Source organism: Heliangelus exortis, chromosome 5 (assembly GCF_036169615.1).
Source record: "Heliangelus exortis chromosome 5, bHelExo1.hap1, whole genome shotgun sequence".
NCBI lineage: Eukaryota > Metazoa > Chordata > Aves > Apodiformes > Trochilidae > Heliangelus > Heliangelus exortis.
Genome location: NC_092426.1, coordinates 11376206 through 11395328, shown reverse-complemented (window position 1 = coordinate 11395328; position 19123 = coordinate 11376206). Strand labels below are relative to the sequence as shown.

At 38.4% G+C, this 19123-nt stretch overlaps 1 long non-coding RNA gene across 4 annotated transcripts in view; it reads right to left on the bottom strand.

Annotated features, from left to right (window-relative positions):
- The window catches only part of LOC139796950 (uncharacterized), a 228709-nt gene that overhangs the window by 42907 nt on the left and 166679 nt on the right, over positions 1–19123 (bottom strand). Inside the window, exons 6-7 of one of the 4 annotated variants that reach the window (XR_011726223.1) lie at positions 11620–11746; positions 10822–10913 (exon numbers count right to left, since the gene is read on the bottom strand). The exons of 2 other annotated variants lie outside the window; for them this stretch is intronic. This is a non-coding gene — a long non-coding RNA (uncharacterized lncRNA). Of the gene's footprint in view, positions 1–5410; positions 5812–10821; positions 10914–11619; positions 11747–19123 lie in introns of those variants that run through there. One more of the 4 variants, XR_011726221.1, reaches the window with a different exon arrangement.

The following is a 19123-nucleotide window of genomic DNA, read 5'->3' as shown; positions in this document are numbered from 1 at the left end:
CCCCTCTGCTGGGAACCTTCCTCTTCTGCAGCCCCCCTGGCAGCTGAGAAAATATGTTGCACACCCCAGCCCTGCGTATTGTTCATCAAAACTCTGTAATTAGCACAGCACATTCATAGGTAGAAAATATTTGCCATTTACAGAGTCATTAATAAAATTTGTCCAGAAATGTCCTTTCATGCTCTTGACCTGAGTCATATGTGTAAAATTAAGGATCTGACTTAATTTTTTTTTTTTTTTTAACAGGAGATATCTAAAATGAAACCAAATGGATGATTTCCTATTTTAGCAGCCAGGATTTCCTATTTGTAAGACAGTGAAATCATCAAACAATTTAAGAATAGATGCTGGGCTTTGAGGGAAGGAGATTTAGATAGGTTTTGCTTAAATATAAGATTTATTTTCATTCAATCCTACAGAGAAAAACAAGCTCAATAGTAAGTTTCATTATTTGGTATTTGCAAAGCACTGGTTTGTTGACAGCCTTTCTTTTATTCTGAAAACTACAGAATGGATAATGTGATATCCCTTTGAAATAAAGAATTGGTGGTCCCCATGTCTGGATGTATTAACATTTTGGATTTGACATGACCAAAAGCAGCAGTCGCAAAGAAAAATGTTGAGTAAGAGATTGCACTCACCCCAACTGGCTCATTTCAGACACAAGTCTAAACCCACTAAAAACTCCTGCAGCACAATTTTCTGCACTAGAATGCACCTAAAAATTCATGATCTACAGACTCAGCTTTCTACAACAGAAGCTTTGTACCTCCACTCAGCTGTAGCTCTTTAATCATGTCTCTGTTTTTTAAGGGGAAAGTTAAAATCAAAAGCAATAAAACACAAATTAAATAAAACTAAATTTTATACTATGCTGTTTGCCTGGCAAATCTTCTGAAAGAAATATTTGAAAGTTTACCAAACAGATCAAGTAATGATATTTTCCAGACTCTGGTTTTATCATCAAGTAGTTTAAGCAATGATAAATGGCTTTTGGCCATTATTGGTCAGATAAGTACCAGTCAAAGGGCTGGAAGATTGTGGTGATGGTGTTGATATTGCTGTTGTTTTTTAGTTCTAGTCTAAGTTGGTGTGTGTATCTCAAGATGGTTTTCAGTTGTTGAGTAACTGCTCCATTTGTCTCCCTTCTACTGGTAAAAACAGATGGGTCCAATTCTTCTCCATTATACAAAGAATTGAAGACCATATTTAAGGGCAAAATTAAGCCCCTGTGACCTTATAAATTAGCTTATATGTTCCTTGACATTTCAGAATACACGTTTTCTATTTTTTCATTAAAACGTCCAAAAACTGCATTAAACATTTCAAGGTTGTAGATGTACCAAAAAAAGAGGCTAGGACTTTGTGTCTGTCCTTGGCACATACAATGTAAGATTTCCCTTTGAATTTTCTCAGGTCCCATGTTTAAAAGATCCCAACTGTGATGATACTCAATATTTTCAACAGATCTCACTGATATTTGACAGTCCTTCATAGAACACATAAATGACATTATTTGTTCAGAAATGTCAGTATTTGTGCTACAGTAATCCGAGTTAGTAATTATAAGAACAGAACAATGCTAGTATATGTTCTCCTCCTGCTGAAAAAAAAAGAACAAAGGCCCTGGATGTGATTCCAAATAAGTCTATCTCTTGGGATTCTTTTGTATTAACTTAAAGTACAATGAACCATAATAGTATGTTTTCTTGAGAACTTGGCTGTACCCCAGGTCTCCGATAGTTCCTTCTTTTTTCTGCTTCCTTGCCCAGTAATGATACTGAACTCCCTTTACTTTGGCATTGAAGTCAAGCATCAGTAAAGAGTTAATTTTGCTTACACACTCAGATACAAGTTTTCTTTATCAAGTACTTTCAAGCAAGATCTTCTAAGCAAAGACTCCATAAATTAATATACCCTTGAGGTTCCGGCTCCTTCTACAATACATAAAAAAATACAAAAAAAAGACATTTTATTTACTGAAACAGCTGTAACTTATACCTGGTCATAGTGTTCTATTAGTGGCTGTCTAAATTTCAAAATGTTGTCATTATCTTGGATTTTTATAGTGCTGAATTCAAATTCAGATTCTAGTCCTGCTTTGGTTTCATACCACTTTGTGTATTCCAGAAATAGTGTTTCCACACTTATTTTCTGTGGCTATCAATGGTGAAAATTGATATTATTGAAATGGTCCTTCCAGGAATCAAGAAAGGTATGTACAAGAAGTTTAATTATTGTGTTCTAGCATCTTCCGCTATTGGCAGGAGACAGTCTCCAGCTCTATGTTTGCAATGAGCTATTGTGATGTATGTCATAGTATTTCCAAGAATCTCGTTCACTTGAAGGAGATTGTTTTGAAGGAGCTACTATTTGGTGCCTTTGGGAGCCAAACTAATTAGCTGCTTCAGTATTCTTGCCTCATTTTCAACAATCTGAGCTCAAATTTATAAGAGAAAGACATTTTAACTAATATTGTTATCCCATTCCCTGGAAACATTAACTCATCCCTAGAGAGTAAACCTTCTAAAGTATAAACCTATTGTAGCAGATCCTCAACTGCAATTCTTTCTTGGGCTGGAAAAAGGCAAAAGCATTCTTAGTTTATCTGTTTTAAGGAGCAATTAAACAATAGACATTACAAGTTTTTTTGTCTGTTCAGAAAACATTAATTCCTGTGAAAAAAGGAAATACATTTTCCTTCATTAACTAGAATCATATTTTCAGTCTTACAAGTACAAGTATAATTCTGGTTTTCTGTCAAAAAAGAAATACATCCTGGCATAAATGAGCTCAGGCTCATAACACTCTTAAAAAATTATATTTCTGACAAAATATGGTCTGTCAAATGGACTGCATTATGTCTGTTCTTCATTTGTTGTCCCTTCAGTGCCCAGGAAAACTGATTAATTATTAAATGCAGGTCCAAGTCATTTACCCATTACCTGGGGAAAATGTGTGCTTGCATTCTGTAAAAGCAATCAAAGGGATTGGATTAAGTTTTGGATCCTAATATCGTTGATACAGCTAAGACCGATACGGATACTCTGTGTATCTCTTTGAAAGCACTGTTAAGTACTAGAATCTGTGGAAACAGTCTCTTGATGGTAGCTAAATCACTAACAACAATCACAGAGTGCAGGTTTTCTATTGCATTTTTAGACCGAGTTACGTATGCAGAGTATTATGAAAAGTTATTTGACTGGTGCCCCTACCAGCTGCAAGATCAAAGCTTTGGTAGCTCACAGCCTTTGGATTCAGCCTTCACAAGTCTCAGTCTTCTCGTGCTGGAGGTGAGAGCTGCCATCCTTATGAGTAAGGAAAACTGAGCTGTGGCATGGCTGGTTTATTTGCATAGGGCCACACAGCAAGTCAGTGATAGAGCAGCTCAGGAGCAGGAGGTGGGGAGGTGCTGGCCCACAGGAGGCCAGGAACACACCGTGTTGCTGGGGTGGTCGGGCTCTGCGCCAGAACAAGCCGAGACGTTCTAGGATAAGTTGGCAGAACGCGCTCTGCAAAGTTTTCCTCCATTTATTTTATTATGTAGTGAGTGATACAGCAAAATACCCTATCTTAAAAGGATAAAAAAATAGCCACAGGTTCAGCGAGGCTTTATACCACTGAATGCCAGCCTGAAGAAATGGAAGATGGAAAAAGCTACTAAAGAAAGTAATAAGATAAATTAACACTTTGAAAAATAGGTCCTTCTGTTATAAGAAACCTTTTTAACATGCAGTTCATAATTTTCATATTTAAGGTCACTTTTGTAAAGCATTTTTAATGCGCATAATATATTTACATAAAATGTATTAAAATGCTCAACAAAACATTTAGCTGATAGGTTGGATATTAAGGAAAATAATATTTTTTGAAGTCCCACATTGAGAGGAAGAGAATGAAGGAATTTTGACATGGTCATTAGCTTGTGAGATTGAAGCAGTTCATTGGTATCTATTCCATGTGTTAGCCTCTGGCCCTCAGAGAGGCAATAGGACTGTTTAACTTGAAGAAAACAAGATTTTTTTTAAAAAAAAAAAAGTACTGAAAAAAGTACTTTTCCCCGGAAAATCTGCTTAATGCTGGCAATATTAAGTCATGGGCATAGCTCTGTGGCTTAGGACTCTTGGAGCACTGAGCTAAAACTTGAAACTGGGCCCCTGGGTCCCTGGTGACAGAGTCAGTGTAATGTTACAGGAATGCTCATGTTTTTGAACACAGGGAAAATTTCAGCAGTCGATTCCTGCTCCTTTTCTCTCCCCATTCTTCTTTCCTTTGCAGAAATGTCATTTACTTAATTAGAATAAATGGGCTACACTACGTATTTGAACCAAATCTGGGATGTAGCAATATTTGGATGTACCCTCAACCACAAACTCAGCATGCCCGTGCCTCTACAATGTTGACTTTGGACTCTTGAGAACCCAAGCACAACTGAGGCACTTGAGGCAAGACAACTGGATAAAAAGAAGAAATTTGTGGGCCGAGGAGTTTGCTAAATGCTGTGTTCTAAAAGGCAGCTCTGTACACAAAGAATAAGGGGAGGAATATTTTATTCAAGTGATTCAACACAGAAGAGATAGTAAGATTTCAACAGAGCAAAAGATTGATGCAGGTAGGCACACTCAGGCAGGCACATTCTGAAAACCGAGACCCCAAAACTGATATGATTAATACTATGCTATCCATAGAGACTAAAACTTACAAAGTCAATTTGAATTTTTGACTATTTAAATGAACAAGTAGTATTTTCTCAAAGGAACCTGACGTGTTTCTAAAAAAAGATTTTCTGTGTTTCTAAAACCTATTTTACAGGGGATATTTTTGGGGTTTTTTGTTTTGTTTTGTTTTGGGTTTTTTGTTTGGTTTTTTTTTTTACTTTCTTTAATTTTCACATCAATATAAAAGAAGCAGACACTTCAGTTCCCTCTGTGGGATTTTCCCACATCCAGGCAGGCTTCCTCCCCTAGGAGGGACCTTTTTCCTCTAAAGTTTAGGCAACAAATATCTATTAATTTAATGCACCGTCCTTGTTTACACATTCCTGAGAACCACCTAAATATGTCTCTTGGGTACAGAGGAGGAAAAAGTAAACTAGTGAGGTCTAAAGAAAAAAATCAGAGGCACAACTTTGGCTTCTGATGACAGGAGTAATGACACTTTTCATTTTGTCAAATTTAGAACAAATTCTAAAATCACTTTTTTTGAAGACAGAATAGAACTCAAAACTATTTAGCCTAAATTTCCTTTTGCTTCTGGTAAAATGTAAGTTCTAGGCTGTAGTAGGTTTTTCTGTTTTGTTTTGCTATAATTTTATTCCCCTGGTAATCCCAGAAGCAGGACAAGAATTAATTTCAAACAAGGATCTTTATTGTTTGCATAGCTCAGTATTCTGCTTAATTACAAAAATATGTTTGTTGTTTTTTTCATTCAATTTTCTTTGAGAAGATGATGGTTCAAATTAAGGGGGAAAAGTTTTGCAAAACTCAACAGTTTCGTGAAACTTTAAACTGTTTCTCTTTATGTTGTCTGAAGTTTTGAAAAGTCTTAAATGCCACCAGTACTTTATTATTATTTTTGAAATTATCAAAGACCTAAATCAGTCACTGATTATGGTTAATTAAGCTCAAGCAAGTAATAGTGGATGAATTTTCTAATCACTCTAATATATATTTTTTTGTATTCACTGTGGGTGAAATTGGTTCGAGAACAAAGGTCAACAAATAGACAGTTGGTCATCCAAATTCCATGAGCACCTCAGGCTTAAATAATGCAATGAATAGCTTGTAGATTCTCATTGAAGAAGACAAACATCTGTGGAGCAGAGAAGGAAGGGTTAGCCAACTTTCTCTGAGAAATAAGAATGCAAATTGAAGTGGAAATAATCTTCACATTTAGTTCACAGTCCTGAAGGTGAGGACATTTCAAAATCACTAAACATTCAGCCCAGGCTTGGGTGACACAAAAAACTTAGCATTCACCAGAAGAAAGATATCAAAAGATGCATGATCTTATTTCTTCATGATCTATGCTGCCATTCTTCCAAGATCACTGGAGAGTCTCTCACTGTATATCAGTGAAATACTTTACTGTAAAACTTCAGAAAAATCTTGAACTTTAACAGAAATCATGATTTGAAAAATCAGCTAATATGCTATTTCTTAGTGATATTTTAGAACAGTGTAGTCTTAAGAACAAATAAGATTTTTCTCCAGTGTTTGTGCTAATTCCACTTCTTCCAGTGGTGGTGCATTGAAGAAAAAGGTAGAGATATCCAAAGGCTTAGGCTGGCTTCTGCTTTTTTGAGTACCATACAAAAATATTCTCTTCAGATTCAGGAAGAAACAAAAAGCTCACCTAATTGGCACACCTCCAGTAAAGTCATTAAAAATCAGATTATGCAGAAAATTATGTAGCTCAAATGTTGCCCTTAGGAAACATCTCACATTTGGTCCAGTTGTCTCATTCCAGAGTTAAATTTTGATATTGCCCAGTGTGTTTATATTTCCTAGAAATAAGTTGCCTCCATCTGCCATATTCTACCAGAATCCAAAGTTTAAAGTTGTCCCACTGGATACAAGAAAATAATAAAATCTGTTAGTTGTGGTGTGTATAATCAATAATTCTATTCGTTTCTACTGTGGTTTTCAAAAATAGAATGTGTACTAAATGGCACAGGAAAAAACTGAATCAAATCTTGAAGGATATACAACACAATTAATGCAATGCAGATTTTGATAACTTATGTTCAACTCATTATATACCACTCAGAGAGTCACTGAGCATTAATCTTTTGCACCTGAAACTATAATAGAGGTGAAATCTCAACTCTGTTGAAAGCAGTGGGATATTTCTCTTTGATTTCTAGGGGCCTGGATTTCACCCTATGCTCATTTTCTCTCCTGGAAACCCGATTCATGTGGAATTAACTGAATGGACAAACTATATCAAAGTGGATTTGTTATCTGTTTCTGTCTTCAGACATGCACCACATACTGCAGACCTGAGATGATACCAAAGAGAGACTGATTTGAGTTACTTTCTTGACTTCTCTTTATTCATGTTTCTGGTATTTCGGAAACTGACCACTTAGATAACTTCACTGAATAATATCCTTATACACATGTATTTTATTTCAGAAACAAAATTTAGCTATCCTCTATAGTATGATTTTTTAATAAGGAATATTTAAATACTTTATTTCAAAAATATCTTAGAAAGAGTATAATAGATTTTTGGCAGATCTGCCAATTATTCGTACTGAATAATTGTGATTTCTGCATTCTAGTTACTTTAACCAGAGAACAAAATACGAAGGCAAGGAATTTGTAAATAATTTTTTTTTATGTAAATATCTAATATTCGAGTAAGTATATAGCCAAATAGCATGGAGACACCATTTCTGCAGGGCCAATATTAAGCCTGGCTCAGCTAGGTACTTCACTATATTCTTTTCTGCAAAAAGTGTGAGATATGTCTGTCTGCAAAAGTAGCAGTATTGCTGTCAACATCAGCAACAGTTCTTGTGTCTTAAATTAAATATATCCCAAAAGTCTTGCTAAAATTCTGGGTTTTATGATTAACTGTTCGAAACCCAATGTTTGAATTATGAGCCTCTGACATGCAGAGCATCCTTTCATTTTTTTTAACTACTCAGAGTGATCTCCAAATTCCTTCATGAGCTTCCTTTCCTTCCCTTGCTGATCTGAGATGACCTGAATTAACCATGATGCAGTATGTGGAAAACATTCTCTCCAATACATCCTCCCCCATTTCTCACTTTTAATTTATTGGCCACTCGCTCCTATTTTTAATTTTTGTTGTTGCCCAAATTTTCCAATTTCCAGCATATGTTTTAAGATTAAAAAAAATCATATTTGGCAGATGGTATAAACACTGTACCTCAACAGATGTTTTTAGTGTCAGTGCAAGAAACGGCCACACGCTGATGTGGTTCTGCTTGGCACCATTTCTTGTCTGGAGAGACTGACACTGCATGAATATATTCGTTCTCCTGCTGGGTTCTTTTTGTCGTTTTTTTCCCCCTCTTTCCCCTTCTCAAGACACTGTGGCAAATCTGGTGTTTCTCTGACGTTTTTCCCTCTTTGCATATGACTTCATTTTATAAGTCGTCTAAGTCTTGTTTTTGAAGACACCAATTGACCTGAATTTACCTTTGAGCACATCACCCTCCCCTTTAGCTGTGTTACCAGAAATATGTTTTCAGGTTAACTTGTAGCCTTTACCGGTTGTTTTCATGTGTCTCAATATCACTATTTCTCTCCAAAATGCATTTCTATGCCGGCACATGTATCAAAATAGTTAGGGCCTCAGTAAGTACTATCCACAAGTTTGACAGTTTTTTCTATTTACTCAGCTGGTCATGTTCTTGTACGAGGGAGGTTTTTTTATCCAAGCTGTATTTGAATCAGAGGACAGGTTATGTAAGGGCATAATAAAAATATGGCTTTTGTGAAGGCACAGGCATGATCCAAAAGAGACTCTCTTGCTAAATCTCCTTCCGTCTTCTAATCTGAACAGATTTTTCTGGCTTTCTGATGACATGGAGATTCGTCTGTGCAAATTTGTGCCAGGTCAGAGCTGAAGATAAGGACTGGAATGGTGGACAAGAGGAAAAAAAAAATGAAGCTAAAGGCTATGAATTTAGAGTGCATGCTGACCATAAAAATGTCTGCTGGCTAAGTGTTACCGAATGTTGCTATATGAGCCACCACAACATTTCCCTCAGTTTGCAAAAGCCTTAATTGTGGTGCTCCAGATAATCTCATGTGGCAGCTGCTTACAAAAATTGACTCTTTAATGGAAATCTCTTTGCCATATCTTTTTCCTTTATTGCCCCTCTGCAAGAAAAAGTAATACAGTTAAATGAAGAGGGTTCATGTGATAAGGGATTTTTTAAGAATAAGCATATCTGCCACATCCACAGCCTCACCAGGAGCACACTCACCTGCCTGCTGAAGAACACTCTCTTTGGAGTTCAGAAAAGGGATCAGAGAAGGCTTTCCCAGCTGATTGCTTTAGCTAGCAACAGTGATTTGCTATCTCTCTCACTTCCAACCTTTTACCTTGCCAGCTGCTCAGAGAAGGAATAAACTCTTTTGTGTCACCTTTGAGAAAATGGAATACTGGAGTGTAAGCCCACTGAAAGTATAAGGGGAACAGGACTGTAACTGGTATTGTGCACTTTCTATTCAATGCTTTTAACTGCTAAGCTACTGCACAAAGCACAGATGTGTGGTAATCTTTTTTTTGGTTTTTTTGGTTTTTTTGTTTTAAAAGAATGCACCCTGCTCAACAAGGCATGGATTCTTTCAGGGTCAGCCCCTGTACCACAGGGAGCAATGAGAGTCCAAATTCATCACCTCTGTTTTGCAAGATAACTCCCAGAAGTGCTTATCCCCTCCCCAGACACTGTCTGTGAGGTCCCCACTGGGCTTGGGCACCTGTTTTAGGTATGGATACTTTTGTACTGAGGTCATCCCTTTCGAGCTCATTCAAGCAGACAATCAGCAAATAATGTTGCCCCAGAGATGTGTGGTGTGTCCTCTTCTTTTTCACAATTGCTTTAGGGGAAATGACATTGTTCTTTGGGTGGAGCACTACAGGTAGCAGCTCAAAGGGTCAGCCCCACTGCTCATTTTGCTTTCCACTTGCTACAGATCACTTCTGTACTACCTGGTCCTTCCTCCGCTTTCCACTTGGTGCAAGCAGCTGAAGACATGACTTCAGAATTAGGGTGATGGAGCTCAGCCTGACCTTAGATAACACTCAGTGGATTATCACATGTCTACGGCAGCCGGCACAAATACACAAGCCTTTAGTGTCAGGGGTACATATGTCATTATTCCGGCTGCTTTTCTTGCAAACAAATATTTATTTTGGAGAAAGCAGGGGAAATCCAATTCTCTACTTGTGGTTTCGATTCCTTTTGTCTGCAACATGTTCTGCTAGGGAAGTGATGCACAGTGGTTTCTTTTTCAAATTTGCTTCTGGCTCAGTGAGAAGGTGGGTGGCAGGGCAGTTGGAAGTCATCAAGTACAAGCAATAATGTTTGGTAACCTTTTGTATAACTGCCCCCAAACCATTGCAATGGCTTCCTTTTTCTTTTCTAACTGGGGGAAAGATCCTGGGAGGTCCTGAGTTACTTTGAAATTATCTGAGAAATTCCAAGTCCTGAATTTAAGCTCCTAAACACAGCACAGAAAACTATCACAAAATCTTTCATACCCATGCTGCAAAAAGGCTGCCAGCCATATAAATGGGGTAAAGTGAAACAAGTCTCCTAAGGGCATTAGAAGAAGGCAGCAACAGGGCATTTAACATAAGCAGGCCACGATAACCCCCTCATGCTAAAATTCAAATCCAGTGGAGTAGACAGGATCTTTCTAGAATATTTATATCCAGGATGGAGCAGGTGCCAGATTTCTCTCACCCCAGTGGCAAGCCTAGCTGCCTTATTGCCACCAATTAAGCAAATGTCAGCATGAAAGACATGTTCAGAAAAAAAATTGCCTCTAGATCCCAGTAGTTGCAACTGGTTACTTGCTAATGACAAACAGTGATGATTGGTGATATTTATTCATGTGGCAGACTTTCAAAGCAAGAAGTGGAGCTTAGCATCCCTGGCTAATGCTTCCCCAAAAGCACTATGAAGGCCCATTCAATGTGCTAATATTCAGCTGTAGCCGTATTTTTTGTGCACAAAATATTGGAAAGGGAGAGATGGTTTACCAGCAGATGAAGTTTTTTTCATAAACGTGCACGAATACATTTATGCCATGGAAGAAGATGGGAAATACCTGCTTTCTGACCATGTAATGTTTCCTTCTAGAGTATTTTGCCTTCTATTCCTTTTTCTAGAGGAAAAAAATATTCTCTGTCTTCCTTAATGTCCACTGTGAAGATAAAAGGTAAGAAATCTATATTCATATTTTAAAGAAATTCTATTACTTTTAAGTAAGCTGTTATTCTGTTTTACAGGGGTTGCTCACATGCATATTGACACAATGTGAGCACAGATGACAGCTGCATATTTACTGCAGAGCGGTCAAGGAAGTTCTTCATAAAAATGAAGATTTTAAGACCACTGCCAAGTGCAGCACTATTCCCGGATGCTTCCAGGATGGCCCAGGGTCTCATTAAATTGAAAAGAGCTCCACATCAGACTGATGTGGACTGAAGACTCAGCTGATTACTGGAAAGATGACATTTCTCAGTGTTATCACCCTGCTTAGATTAAGAGTTAATGTGATTCACTTGGATCATGGATGCAGTCTTGATGCAGTCTCAAAGGAAGCCATGACAGTCTCTTATCTACATGAGTACTCTGCATGCACAGGTGACAATATTGCCAGAGCACTCAGCTGTTGACAGGAAGAGTGTCAGAAAATATCTGGAATTGCTGGTTCCATCAGAAATCTAAAGTAAGAAGAGAAACAGGAAATAAGGTAGAGCTTTACTGGCACTCAGGGTGTGGAGGACAGACATAATGATAAGAATTTAAGCTTCCAACTGAGGTGGAATTCTGAGCCAGAAATAAGGATCATTCTCAAAAGAAACTCATGAAGAATGGATATGATACATAGAAACAGACTCTCTTACCCCACAGGAGAAAGCAACATCCAATAATAAACATATATTCTTTGGCAGCTGTATCAGTGAGGAAGCTGATGCATTTTTGCAGTAAGGATAGAAGTGAGGGTCATTAGTACCAGTTTCATGTAGAAGTCTTTAACAAATGGAAACAATTCAAACAATTTCAGAAATCTGAGGAACAGAATCCAGAAGTTCATCTGCAAGAAACAGATGATACTGTTAATTTTATAAGCAGATTCCTCCTTCCTATAGCTCAACAGATCAAAAAAAATATAGTAACCCAATTAATCAGATCTTCAAAGGCACACTAATCTTTTCAATAACATCTAGGGTTGGCCTTTTTCCTGGAGAATGATAACAAAACAGTAACAGAAGCAGAACAAGCCAACACTGATGTCTGGAAGTAGTATGAGTATTCTTCCTGAGACTCCCCACACATTTCTAGGAATGAATACTGGGCAGTTATCACTGAAGGCTGAGGACTCCTTTTCTTGTGCTCTAACTCTCCAAAATCTATCAAAAGACCCAGAAGCAACCCAGAAAAGCATTGTCTCTGCTGAAGAATGTCCTCTTTCCAGCTTCCAACAGACTTTCTGCCCACCCATGGTTATTTGCATTTATTGCCTCTCATAAAATGCACATTTTATTCAAAGAGGAGAAACAAAGAAACTTCTGCTGGTACTAAAATCTTGGTTTGGATGTCAGGGCTAATGAGGGAAATGTGCTCAACTTCAGACAGCTGGTGCTGGAGATAGATGCCAAAACAACTGAGGACACTCATAGTGTCAGTGATGAAGGGCCTGTGGTGGCGTCATGTCCCAGCAATCGTGACAACCAAGAGATTCCCAGAGGAATGGTCATCAACAGAAGTTCAATAGACGGCTTCCAACCCCTTGGCGCCATGGATATAGATCATGTTACTTGCAGTGGACTTGCTACTGTGACAGGAGTGACACAGCTAACCTATTTGGACCTCAGAGATGTGATGGAATAAAGCTACAGAAGATGGCAAGTACCAGTTTTTTCTTGTAATTCTTTTTCTGGCAACTTTAATGGGCACATGGAGTCTGAGGCTGGTGAGCTCAGAAAACAAGGAAGAGTGTAAGAAAGATTTTCAGGGTGTAAGAACATCCTCTGAAGAGCGTGCAAATTTTGGTGCACAAGATCTTAATTACTGATGTATTAGAACGGCACAATCTGCCCTAGAACACGTGGTTTCTGAAGACCCAAACAAGGTCAAAGCAGGACCACTAGTAGAGCTATTTCTGGAGGCTAGGTTCTCTCCTCCTTGAGGCTTGAAAGATGGACACCTTATAATAGTTTGGAATATGCCTTTCTCCTAAACAATAAGGCATCTTGTTCACCTGTAAGTGGAAGACAGAAGGAATCCAGTTCACCTTCTTGGGGATGTTCAAATAGAACATAGAGAACTGAGATAGACATGCAGAAGCTATCCACAACTCCACAAAAGCAACATTCAGGCTTTACCAAAATAAATCGAAAACACGATAACACACTGTTGGGAGATGTTGAAAAGCAAACAACTCCATCACAACTGTGTCATTGAGAAGGGAGACAATATGAAGCACGTCTTATTGTACATACACTGAAGATGGTGAAGGCATAAAATATTTGGTGCCAAGTGACAGACTTTACATATTCCCCCTGTGTGAATGTAGATCTTGATTTTCACTTAAAGAAGCAAATAATCTTATCCATTTATTCCACTCTCGCTGGTGGAACTTGAAATTCTTTTCTGCAATGCTGTAACAAAAAGTCAGATTTGCCCATAAAAAGACAAAACGATTTTTAATATTCACCCTACAAAAAAAAGCAAAAAATTTGCTTTGTAAATTCTAAGAGTTTCAGCTTACAGTACTGCAACTTGGAAACCTATTTTTTTGTTTTAATTATATTGGAGGTCATAATCTTTCAAATACTGAACCACTTGTTTATAGTTTGCTGTTTAATAACTAAGTGCATCAAACACTTTCTGCTCTAAATTTACCAGTTCTTGGATCTTCACCAAACTCTACAAAGTCCTTTTCCAGGAAAACACTGTCCCAGCTCTCATGATGGATTAAATTGCTTTATATTTAAAGCAATAAGAATTTGCAATATTAGAAATAAACTGAAAAGAGGCGATTATCTACTACCATGAAGCAAAGACTCAGATAGGCATTAATTACTGTTGTCAAGCTAATCCCAGATTTGTGTTTCATATTTATTTCCCTCCTTTATTATCCGCTTTCATTTTAGATTTCTGGGATACACCCAACAGGTGTTAGACATGCATGTGCTTACGAAGCCATTATCAGAGTGATTGATGCATGCCAACCCATATAGATGAAGTTATGATACTGGACTGTGGCTACCATATTCAACTGTGGGTGTATTAAAATTAGGCACATGTATTCCCTTTTAGCCATTTCATTAATATCACTTTAAAAAAAATAAAATAAAAGGCCACTTGTTTAGGTGTCTTTAGTTAAGTGACTAAATTGAGACCCCATGTGGCATGCATATTACAAAATAACAAGAGCTTGTTCCTTAATAGGCTCCCATGAAAGCCAATGGGAGTTTAGCCATGGAATTCAAAGGGGACAGACTGCACCCAACTCGTGGATTGTGTAATAGCTTTTATTTTGATGTTAAGTTTTTGGTACTTTTCTCAGTAAAAATATTGAAAACACAAGTTAATAAATCTTCTAATTAAACCACTTACTAGTATTACAGCACTAGTGTTGGGATAAAAACAAGCAAGAAGAAAGGCAATTATAAAAGCGGAAAAGAAACAAAGAAAAAGAAAAAGGGACAAGTAGGTGGACTCTGTCTTTGGCTGTCAGTTTGGCTCCTTCACTCCCTCAAAGAGGTCCTTGGGGGAACCAGGCTAGGCAGCAGATTTCAAAGGTGTTGACAGGCCTGGCAGACCAGCAGTTTCAATTTGTCCCTCAGCAATAATGCCAGGCAGCTGTAAATGACTCTAACGTTCTCTGATTCATGATGGTGCCAGGATTAGGGACAGGTTTTTGCTCTAAATCCAGTATGTTCTCTCAGTTAACAGGCTCAAGCTTCCTTAGACAGTGAAGGCTTTCAGTCTGCAAGCCACAAGCCTTGTTTCTTTTTCCAGTATGAAAGGGGCAGAATCATGAAAAGATGGAAAAGCACTTCAGGAAGTACCTAAGAGAAGCATGAACGGGACCCCACTCTACCAATCTTCTCCCAAGGGGATGTTCTGAAATCCCTTCAATAGTTTAAAATTCTTTCATCATTAATTTAGAGGACTGTTACAGATTTCGTTCTTGTGCAGAGGATAGACAGTATTATTCAATGTTGCACAAAAATTATAATAAATTACTTAGACTTTTAAAAAGTGAGCACGTTTACCAAAATGCCTCCTTTGCAGCCTGGAGAGGCCTTTTCCAAAAAAAATTAAAATGGTCTGTCCCTTTGGTACCTAAGCTCAGTATCAGGCTATGAACAGAGTAGGACGGTATCTGTGGCAACATCATGAACACCAGTGTGTAGGACCTGTTCCTCCAGTCAAGTAAGGCTATAAGGCACTCTCTAAATCACTTCTGGACTGACCAGAAACCTCCCAGGGTTATTAAACTTTGATCTCAAGTGTGAGGAAACAGAAGGGGCAAGAACAACTGAAAAACAGACTACATTTTCTTGTGTCTTCATACATTAAAAAAAAAGAAGGGGTGGGGTTCACCTGCATTGTCAGCATTACAAACCTGCAGGAAGAAAGATGAGATTTTGGCTGAAAACCAAAAGTCTCACTTTGTAGTTGAGATTATTGCACATTTCACCCTGAAACACTGAAATAAATGGAGTCTCTTCGTTGCCTTCATTGGAAACTGGCACAAAGCCTTCACTTAGTAATTTCAAGTCTGTTTTACAGCTGTGAGCCAATGCACAAAGCATATGGTTTCTGCTGCATTACAAATTAGAAGTGCCTAATGAGCATCTTCTTAGAAGATCACTTTCTTTTATGTATAATTTATTATGTCTTCATCAGTGAAACCAACTCAAAGAACAAATGCAAAGCAAATATATTGGAGCTGAAGTTAGAGCTACAATAAGATACACAATGGTAAAAGTGCAAAATGTATCTTTCTTCAGTAGTTCTAATGGAAGCCTTCAAAAATCTGAAAAAGAATCTACTATAAGCAAATGCTGCCTTCTGTCAGCAGACTTTGCAAAATTAAGATAACTGTAAAATAAGTTAGTTTCAACTAATTCTTGGCTAAAAAAAAAAACCAAAAATGACCCTAAAGCATGTTCCCTTCCAGGCTTTTTGTTGAATAAAACCAGAATGGATGTTTATGTCTACTCTGGACAACATCAAGAAAATTAAAATTTTTATATTATTCTTTTTCACTGCCACTTTTCTGTTTTACCCACAGATGCCATCCAATGATGGCATCCAATGATCCTCAAACACAATGTGTTCTGAAACACATGTGGCTGATTGACAACAAGAAACTCTTTTTTTTCTTGGCTTATTCTTTCTTTCATTGCCTAAATTATTAATTTGCAATATGCCACATATATCACAGTTTGAGCATAAAATTATCTTTGGACATGGCATTTCCAAACAACTGCCAAACTGGTCACTTAAACTTGTTTATCATCCTGTTGTTTAATCTGAATACAGTTAAAAAGGAGCAGAAGGTTTTCTCTATACATACTAATTAGAAGGGAGGGGGGGGGAGGTGTTAAGGGAATAATATTATCAGAGTATTTCTTCCTAGTTACACTTCTTGTAGTCTAAGCAGCTTCTTGCCAACCTTAAAATTCATTAACACGGGAAATATTGAGTTCATTGGCTAGACCACCTCCACTGTAGAAATGGGATTACTACTATCCACTACATGGTCTGGAACAAAACCAGTTTAATTCCATTCCTTTTCAGTCTTTTTCTACCTCAGCCTAATTAAAGCCCCATAAAATTACCTATGGAATACCTTAGGAAAAGTCATGAGAAGGACAGTCTCCAATGTCACCACGTCACAAATAGATCCACAGCAGGAGAGCACAGAACCTCACAGAGGCCATGGGAGCTCTGCCTTGGTGAGGGGACATTCCCACATGGAAGAGATTATAGAACTGGAGAATGAGGCCAAGCAATTTGTTAATCCTTCACATGATCATGTATTTTGCATATGTTGTGCAGCAACGTACCTTTCAGTGGGGACTGGTTATGTTATGCTGAAGTTCATCTTACGTAATGGTGATCAGCTAGACCACAGATGCTGAATTAAGTGGGCCTTCAGGAGCTGGCCTTCTTGCCCCTGAATGATTACAGAACCAAGAGCAAAGTGTACCAGGAGTAAAATAAATCAAGAACAGAAGAACAATAGTTACAACAGGGATCTACATGGCCTCTTTATCCCAAACTTCTCTTGGTTTTGTTTGCCATCTGAGCAGATTTTTGATTAGTGCAGCTTGTGTCCAGGTTTTCTTACAGTTCTGCCAGAAACAAGAGCTGGGGCATGTTTATTTCTGAGGGCAGATCCAAGAGGGGGGATAAGTTCAGCCAGCTAGCAGGCGCTAGCATCCAAGGGAGTGAAAGAGGACATAGGGAGGGTTCATAAATCCATCACTTTAGAAACAGAAACGGACTTGTTGGTAATTGTTCCTGCAGACATGCAGACTTGGAGTGGGGAGGGAAGTTGACGGGATGAATGTGCAGGTGGGAAAGGATTTGAATGCAGAAAGAAATGAGGCATTTAAATAGATGAGTATCCAGGACACGATGGAAGAGAAGAAAGTTTCAGGCCATTAATCTGAGAAGTCTGGTGTGGCTTGGCAAGGCAAAACTACAATAAAACTGGAGCAGACTGGTCAGGGAAGGGAAGGCCTTGGTACAAAGAGGTCAGGGGAGATGTTATTGCTGTCTGAGTGGAATACAGGTTGGAAGGTTTTGAGGAACTGAGTACTAAAGTTCAGGAAGCAGAGGATCCTTGTGCAGGATCTCCATTTGGCAGTAAGCGTACAACCAGAGCATGATGATTTCACCACAGTAAGACACTGTCACCCCCACTGATAGCGTTCACCTCCTTCCTCCCCACCCCAAAGAGGAAGTCTTCAGACACATTTTCTGGAGATCTTTTTTTTTACGACTGGAAACTGAACATTTCCAAATCACAGTCCTAAACAGAGCTTGAAACATCCAGACACATGGCAAACCACTGAATATTTCCACAGAGCTGCACAGTGCCTGAGGAGAGATAGGAATCAGTAAAAGAAAAATGGTCAACATTGCAGTCATCCTCTTCACTTTTATGGTAGAGCTGAAGTATTTGATATTCCTGATACTAAGTACTGCACAACGTAACCTAAAAACAGAAGACCTGCAACAGCATGGAACACTGTTGAAATGTACCTTTTAACAGTAAGAATATAAAGAAATGTGCAACGAGAGAGGAGTTTGACAGAGGTCTAAGGAATCACATTTGTCACTCAGCTGCCAACCAAATTTCAAATGCAAGACAAAACCAAGCCTAGACTAAAAAATTCATAATAGCATTACTGGGAAACTTAAAATTTATGCTGGATAGGTGTTAAACCAAGAAACTCTGACATGTCATAAACCCACAACAGACATAATTTAGAGGTCTTTCACAATCCAAACTGGACACTGATGGTGTATGCCATAGGTATGCCTCTCATAAAAGCATTGTCTCATTTTGAAGTGGCAGTGCTTTAGGACCTTGCTCATGTTCATGTATAAGCATACGTATAGTGCATACCACACATGGACACTACAGTTAATTTATAACAGCAAAGCCTAGTTTTGGCATCTTTGAATAACCATAACTTTAGGAATGGGTGTAATTAAGAATACAGCCAGCCTCCCATCACCCAGACATGCTCTTCTGGGGCTGTTTGATCACCAGCAATCATCTGAATATTGAATGTCCACTTGAATATTCAGCCCCTATTCATCTGCTTAAGCAGATAGGTGGCAGGAGGAAAGCAGAGGGCTGCTTGCTCTATGGGAGGGCTTGGAGCAGCTGCTTGATTTGAATTAGCTGCTCCTGGGGTGAAGAGCTGATGCTCAGGCAGGGGGAGGATGTGATCAGCCTCTCTGGGGGTGGAATGACATATATGGCACCTGCTTGTTGGAGAGTATATGGAGCTTGAGAGAATGTGACTGCTGCAGGAGGAACTGAACAGTCACACTGGAAGGATGAAAGGATGTGAGACTGCTCAGTCTGTGGTACAAAGGTATAAGGCACTAGGTTTCTTTGTGGGACAGAACAGGTGGATTGTGCCAGTCTGGAGGAATCTGGGGACACATCCATTTGGTTCATATGAAATTTTAGTTCTCTTTCTGCAGCAGAACTAGACAACTTCCAATATCATCTCTGTCCAACTACAGCAAGCTTTGAGCCCTCTCTGCTAAACAACACAGTGAATACTTGGTGCAATCAAAAAAATTAACAGTGTGTAGCTGCTATGTGCTTAGTGTTCTGCCAACATTGTACACTGGTATCAT